We start from the raw sequence: 8,448 nt of genomic DNA, 5'->3' as shown, positions 1-8,448 counted from the left end.
GTTTTCCTTCTCTAAGCCCTTGATAATCTAGAAATCTCACGTAGCTTTTGTATTAGAATAGTTTTTAGAAACTTAGGTTAATATGTAGGTAATAATCCTTGCATCTATCTATAAATATATTACATGAGTATCTATGATTGTTGGCAGTAAGTTTCTGAAATCTAGGCTAGAGTACTTATTCTACAAATCCTGTGAGAATATAGCCTAAAGCCTTATATGAGTGAAACATGTAAGAAATGACACAAGGGAGAAGTAAAATCCGGATAGAGAAATCACACGTCCACTTGCTTGATTACTATACCATATCCTAAGCAATAATTTAGGCCCTCTTTGGATCGATATAGCCAGAAATTCAAACCTATGAATTATTTTCCGCTAGTTGCCCCTTTGAACCTTTCTTTAGCCTTTCATAAACCGCAAATCCTTTACCCTATTACAAAACAAAACAAAATAAAAAATCAACCTACCCATTCATTGAATAAGTCTGAGAATAGAGATGAAGAATAGAAAAGAGAAAGACCGTTAAAATCAAGAATTTGTTAATCACTTCAGATAAGAAAAAAAAGTTTCCATCCAAATAAATAAATAAAAGAAAATAAAGAGTTAGAACTCCAAAAATAGAATCAAAAGAGTCAAAAGCCAAAGAAAAAGGAAAAAAAAATATGGCTAAGGATGGAAACAAAGTGTAGAAGCAAAAGTAAAGAACAAGGGTTTCTCTAGTTACATAACATGAAGCCTCTATTATCTCAGACTTGTCCTTTTTGAATATCAATTTTCTTCCTTCTTAAACCATCTCCTAATCCCCGCAACACCTAATAAAGACCTCTCGCTCAATTAGGAATAGGTTAGTGTGATAGTAAGTGGCAGTTGTGTTCGATCGACTCCGGCTTCCTTCTGTGCCATTGAGATTGTAAGGTAAAGTGTGCCCACTGCACACTGGAGTAGCGAAATTTGAGTGGAAAAATCATAGTGGTTTTTGTCTTGACATTTATGTGAGGACCTACTTAAGGATGTTATTCCAAGTTTTCAGAAACGAACCTGCTAGTACATCTCATAGTATTACTCATTGTATATATGTTTATTCGTAGATGATTGATTATTATACATATATTAGCTTAGGTTTCGACTTGATTATTATGTATTCATTGCTAGTGAGATGTATAGATAATTGAGACATAGATAAGGAAACAATAGTTTTACTTCTGAGTCATTGTAGTATAGATGAAGTTTGTGAGTACCTTCACTGGAAAACTCTCATGAGGCTATAACTCGTCCACTAGGGAATTCCTAGTGGTTTAAGGCCTTATTATATATGGTTAATGCAATCGCACTAGGCGAAACGAGATTAGTTAAAACTCCATTTTTAGTCACTTATGCTAATTTCTCATATTTGCTTGAGGACAAGCAAAATGCTGTTTGGTGGTGGTTTGATAAAAGCCTAACAATAATACTTTTAGACCAATTATGCGAGTAATAAATAAGAGTTAATGTTAATTACGTACTTTTATGTATTTCAGGCATTGAAGTCAATTATGTGCAGAAATGTGCCACTTTGGCAATATAAAGGAGCAAGGGTTGGCTGCTAAGAAGTTCTGTGATTAAAGGCCAAGATTCAAGGAGAAAAAGCCTTTGTAAAGCCCGGTCAGAAGCTGAAAAGTCAGAGTCAACGCGGAAACAGCACACAAAAGTCAGTAGAACTTCAGAAGACCATATCTTAAGACTCAAGCCTCAGAATTGGGAGTACCTTATGTCAAAACGACTAGCTCGGAAAGAGATTTCCAATGGTCCAAACCTTGACCCAATCAGAGGAGTAGAAATGGACGAAAAACCTATTGAAGTCAAAGCCATCTAAAAAGGGCCTTGTGGACTGAAGAAATTGGGTTTTGAGCTCGATTTTCTGGCCCAAAACATAGACCCTCAGCCCATGCACGAAAATGTGGATCTGGTCTCCTCCATTTCCACGCACAAGTCTTAGCTCTTAAGTATCATTTAGCTTAGGATAGAAAGGAGCCATTAGAGAATATTTTAGATCTAGTTTTGAGTTTTGAATTAGTTAAGGGTTATTTAGAGATTGGTCCTACTTATTTAGGGGTATTTAGGGATAGGTCCTAAAATTATCGATTATTAGGCTTTAGTCCTACTTCTATCGATTGACCTTGAGTCATCTCAGTTGACTGTGGTCAACCCATTTTATAATAATATATTTTTCATATTTTATCAAAATGGCCAAACTACCCTTCCCCAACACCTTCTCCTGAAATGATCTCTACACGTTCTCTCCATGTCCTACATGAAGCTCCGAGACCAGTAAGCCACATCATGGGTACTAACATACCTATAATGCTTCTCATGTCGCAACTGTTTCTCTGCTTCAACCATTGAGATTGCATCATTCAATGCCTCCGACTCAACATTCCAAGGATTAATCCAAATAGCGCCACTAAGTGAAGGAGAACAGCCAATGAACGCAGATACTACTAACATACTTTTTTTGGGAAGATTCGAATCTGAACTAGATTCAGAACCAAATACACCCTGTCGACACACAATGTATTCTTAAGGAGTAAGATTCATCCCTTCCCTCACAACAGAACAACAACACATTCAAAGAATGGCGTAGAAAGCCATTCTTTCACTTATCGAGACAGGCCTATCAGAAAGACTATCGGTTCATAGCTAGGTTGTCCAAATTGTTCGTTGATCCTCTCGCGATGGCTGGCTTGTATCTCATCAGATTGCATGAAGGTCTCGTCCTCTTCCTCTAGCAGGATTTGCAATCTGAACCAATCTGACCCTCCCCGCGGTTTGGGTCTTGCCTAAGCATATGCTCCATTGCCAATAACTTCAAATTAATTCCTTTGAAGATATCCATGTCATCCACACCAAGCAACACTATTTCCCTTCAAATTGTTGTTGCAGCTCTTCTACCATCCACTCCTTATCTCGAGACTCAATCTGATTCAATCGACCCATGTGAACCCTAACCGGCATGATCTTGATCCCAACCATTCTTCTAAAGATACTTAATCCGATATAACCTCTCTTTGACTGATACTCCAAACCCAACATTCGATTGCAAACAAGAAAGGAAATGACGTGCGTAATCAAAAGTGTGGAAACCAATCAAATCTGAATTCAAAAGTGCCTTGAGAATCTCCTCTCTGACAAGAAGAGTCCGATATATTTCAGACGAAGGAAACGGGCTGTGCAAGAAGAACCCCATTCTCAATCGAAGAAACCGCCTCCTCAAGAATGTGGGCAGTACCATAGAAGGGTAGTTTGGCCATTTTGATAAAAAATGAAAAATATATTATTATAAAATGGGTTGACCACGGTCAACTAAGACGACTCAAGGTCAATCGATAGAAGTAGGACTAAAGCCTAATAATTGATAATTTTAGGACCTATCCCTAAATACCCCTAAATAAGTAGGACCAATCCCTAAATAACCCATTAGTTAATTAATTAGTTTTCATTCCATTAATTAGTTTCATTCCTGGTTTTAGATTAGCTATTGGAATCATTGTTTATCATTCATTAGATAAATAAAATAGTTAGTTCTTGATAATTTCGATTTTTGTTATTTAAATTTGCTTAGATCTAATTTCAATTCTTGTTTGTTAATGATTTCTTAGTTGTTAATTTAGATTCAATTATTATTTAGTTGAATTTAATAAAGTTAAAATCTTTATATTATGTCTTATTCAATTTCGATTGGAAATGAGAGCATAATGATTCTAGGCTAAACCTCCATTAGAGGGGGTTGAAGAAGCCTTGATGAAGCTTGATCTTTGTTAACTTAGAAATCATTGTGATAATTTATTCAATTCTAGAAAGTAATTAGTTCACCATGAGAATGGGTTTGGTTGCTTCACATGCTAGTTATTAATTGGTAGAGATGTCATGTATAATTAGGATTAGAATTACCATTTTTGATATGCGAAGCATTGAAATTTGGATCACGACGAATCTTTGTTAGTTGATTAAGTCGAGTTAAGGTGGATTCAAACCCCCCTAATTCTATATCTAGATTCAAACCTTAGTATTCCGTAGCATTCCGTAGTTTGAATTACCATATCTTGTTCTTAGAATTCACATCTTAGTATAATCCCACCATTACTCTCATTAGACTTTGGATAAACTGATAATTATAGAAAACTTTGAATGCTAAAGAACTAGGAGTGGAACGAATCTTTTACTCCACTCTATTTCGATAGTATAGTATCGAGTAGAAATCTTTGATAAGAATTGTTTCGTATAAGTTATAGTTTTACTTCCGTTTGATATTCGTTATTTATTCGGAGCAGAATTATACAATTTTATCTACTTATCAATCAGATTGGGGAATGGTTATGCGAAACTATAAAGGGGAATTCTTAGGTGCAGCGGTAGGAGGACTGGGCGTCACAACTAGTTACATGGCTGAAACAGTTGCTATTGTGGAAGCTGTAAAAAAGGTGCTGGACCTTGGGTGGAAATATATATGAGTGGAAAGTGATTCAAAATCTGTAGTCCAAGCTTTTCAGGAGAATAAAATACATTGGAGAGCCCGAGAAAGGTGGCAAACTATGAAGGAGCAGGCAACATGGATCAATGTCACAGCCACTTGGAGAGAGACTAACCTTGGAGCTGATAGTTGATCTAAACATGGGGCAAACTTGGTTCAAGGTGAAAGAAAATGGTGGGACAGTATACCTCTTTTCATGAAAAATCTAGAGAATCACTACACCACTTATTTTCAATTTGTCCACTAAATCATTGATGTTTTAGGAAAGGTACACATATGATGTAACCTTCTCTAAGCAATTCTTAATATGTAACCTTTACTTTTGTAATCTTTATTCTTTATTAATCAATTACCTTTTAGCAAAAAAAAAATGTGAGCTTGGGCAGCTATTCAATGAATCACCCTCTAAGGGAAACACAAAGAATACTTCTTTTACTCTAAAACATTACACAACTAGAAGAAAAGTAGAGAATAAAAGTATAATATTCAATTACAATAAATAAAGCCCTATTCTAGCATTATATTCAATTGTAATAAATAAAAGCATGTCACTAGCAAATATTCAATTGCAATAAATAAAACCCTAAACTAGCATGATATTCAATTGCAATAAATAAAAACCTTAATCTATACTTCCATCCCCTAGTCAGGGCAATGGAACTAATAACTAAAAACATAAAGAACTAACTTGATTGGAGAATACCATGAACCAAAAGAATCATTAAACCCTAAGCACCGGCTTTATTTTCTCTCTTGAAGGAGAAGATTAGCCTTCCATAAAGAAGGAAGAACATGAAGAACGAGAAGAAGAAGAGTCGAAGAACATAAGACTAGAAAGACTAACTTATTAAGACTCGGCTAGTTAAAACCAAATCTTTTATTATTAATCTCCCTCTGCCTCAAGTTCTGGAGACAAGAGTATAAGTGAATTGGCCAATTACATGAGGCACTTAGGTCCTCTATTTATAGGGGTTACAATGAGTTCTAGAAGCATTCCAAACCGTTATTTGTTTCCTAATACAAATCAACTTTTTTCAGAGTCCAACTTTATCTCCAAAACTAAGAAGGAATTTGCTATAGTGTCGTTTCATGCATCTGGACGCACGATAGTCACGTCTCAAATGCGAGACTCTAGTTTTCCTCTTTTGCTCCATCTTTCTTTCCTCTTTTGCAGGCTTTGGTCCAAGCAACAAATCTTTTTGCCTTGGGCTTCCAAATAGGCTTTAAAATAGGTCCAAGTCGCATCTTTAATAGCTTCAATTCCTTAGAATTCTCCATGATTGTCCACGGGCTTCCCATATGATTCTTAATGCTCTGAATTGCTCCGTTTTACCCCTTTTTCTCTAATATTCTACAAAACTCTCTTTTTTACCTGTAGAATCATAAAACATAACTTACAAACACTATTAGTCCACTAAGATGGCTAAACAAGAGGCATAATCGAGGGTTAAATTGCACTTTTTGAGCACTTATCACAACTCCCAACTAGCCTTTTGCTAGTTTCTTAGCAAATAAGATAAAAAAAAATAGATAAGTAATCAAAATCACATCCTAATAACAAAAATAAAATCCTAACTCACTTTCGCAGGCATCGCGATTGCATTTACCATATGCAACAAGGCTTTAAACCTTTAAGTTCCCCAAAAAGGACGAGTTATAGTCTCGTGAGGGTTTTCAGGTGATATACCCACAAAATCAATCAATAGCATGTTCAAGAATAATAGTATTTTTCAGAGAGAGAAATTCCTTACCCACTTAGTGCTTACTCTAACAGACGGTCTCCATTGCTAACTATATTGCTGCAAAGACTCATAGATTATGAAGGGAGATAGTAAAAATTGACAAAATTCTCAATCAAGGTTTATGTGTGTACTTAGTCAATCTCTTATACTCTGCTATCCGAGAAATGGAATCCCTAGTTTACCTTTAGACAGATAATCTCGACTTTCAATCCTCACCGGTCATACTCTCAGAAAAGAATCTCTCAGAAGATGGTCTACTATTTTACCTCATGTATGTGGGGAAAAAAATAATGAATACAAACATCCCACATACTACCTTGAAAAACGAACTTCTGAATGAAAGTACTCTTATAGAAAGAATGTCAATCACATATGAAGTGTCGGGTCCTTCACTTTAGCATCCTCTCACCTATTCTAGACTTCATACCATACTTTAGTGATAAGTCATGGGTTGTAACTTGGCTTAGGTATTGGTTTATGAAGGAAAGGTAAAAAGGATTCAAAGGTTGTTTCTGAAAAACATTAAGGGTTTTGCTTCATTCTTTGAAAGATTTCTTCAAATTCTGTACTACAGAGAAAATTCTTCCTTTGTCTTAGCTTTTCCATCCATTTTGTTCAATTTTTTTAAAAAAAAAACTCAGTGGTATATCCTTGATTAGTACTGGATATGCTTGTTTTCCACTAGCTTCTTTCACTTAGAACAGAATGATGGTCTTCATTGTATCTCTCTGATATTTCCTTGTAATCTTCCTTTTGTGCTCTTTCTTCCTCTTTCTGCCCCTTGTATTCTCAGAAACATATAGGTATGGCTGATAAAATTTTTGGCTATACTCCTTGTCTGGAGTTGGGTAAAGGGTAAATGGTTTTGGAAGAAACGTCTTGATGTAAGGCTCAAAAAGATTTAACATGATGGTCTTACTAGGTGGGATAAAGGCTTAATGGGTTCACTACTTGACTTATCAGTATGATACTCTGTTTCGAATAGACTACAAGACCTAATGGCTATCTCCCCAGTTGATGTCACTTCGTGATTAACCAAATCAACGAATAATGAGACTATATTACAACGACATAAAGAACTAAAAGATGTCGAGTCACTAAGACTCGGGTTTTTTATAAGAACTCTCCAAAGAATGGGTATAAAGCTCAAGCCTCATGGGCTAAGTCTAAAAATTCTACTTCCAGTTTACTAGGGGTTTAAATCTCTCTTCTAACAAAAGTACATAAAGCTGACCAAGTACTATGGTGGAGCCTTGATAAAGAATTCTATCAACAAGAACTATGTCCGAGTATAATAAATAGTCTAAGCGGTAATGAAATCAATAATATCAACTATCTATCAAACTCAACACTAAGCATTATAGAATATATATCCCAAACTCATCATTAAAATTTATTTTTCTGGCTACTGATATAGAAACAAAAATATTTGTTTCTGAAAACTAATTTTCGAAATTCATTTCTCAAGTACACCCTCCCCCCACTTAAGTAAATGAAATGAATGAGAAAAAGGGAAGATGTTACCATTGATGTCGAATATCATTACATGATTCTTTCTCTGTCAAATAAAGGTTAAGCTCAAAAAAAAAAATAGAAAATCGTGTATAATTAGTCCAAATCAAAATTAATCCCAAAAATAAGAACATTTCCTTTTACCAAGATTTTTTTTTCATTTTTCATTTTTTTTTGTTAGGTCTTTTTAAGTCAGATCCCTAAGACTATATATTATATAATGTATTATCAATTTGGAGTGAGGAGATCAGATTTTCTTACCCAAATCTGACGAATGTTTGGAGGACGAGGAGGTCTCACCTTGTGGGTCGTCAAAAATACTCCTTGATATGCTGAAAAGATTGCTGATGAAGTTGCTTCTCTACCTTGAACTATTTTAGGTCTGATAATTGTGTGATAGGCCTTGTGGTTCCTCTGTATAGAAGATTGACGAAAATCTTTCTTTCTAACAGGACAATAGTATTTGATATGCCCTTTACCACCACAGTAATGAAAATGGATGTCTGGCTGACTGCGCTCAAGGTGGGCGGTAAACTGGTTAACATACTTCTCTCGTTCAGACAATGATGGTGTACAAGCAGCATCAACAGTGCAATGCTTCTTATCAATATGGTCCACTTTCTGCTTCATAAGACTCATTTAAGTTTCTAGATTTTGTTATTTTTCTAAAACTTCTTTAAGCTGATT

The 8,448-nt window shown here is 35.3% G+C and overlaps 1 pseudogene; it reads right to left on the bottom strand.

Annotated features, from left to right (window-relative positions):
- Window positions 1-2,217: 2,217 nt before the first annotated feature.
- LOC147525122 (putative alpha,alpha-trehalose-phosphate synthase [UDP-forming] 7 pseudogene) lies at window positions 2,218-3,268 on the bottom strand (annotated as a pseudogene).
- Window positions 3,269-8,448: the final 5,180 nt, after the last annotated feature.

The sequence above is a fragment of the Coptis chinensis genome, chromosome 1, assembly GCF_015680905.1.
Source record: "Coptis chinensis isolate HL-2020 chromosome 1, ASM1568090v1, whole genome shotgun sequence".
Classification (NCBI taxonomy): domain Eukaryota; kingdom Viridiplantae; phylum Streptophyta; class Magnoliopsida; order Ranunculales; family Ranunculaceae; genus Coptis; species Coptis chinensis.
Note: the sequence above shows the minus strand (reverse complement) of the source record. Positions and strands in the feature narration are given on the sequence as shown.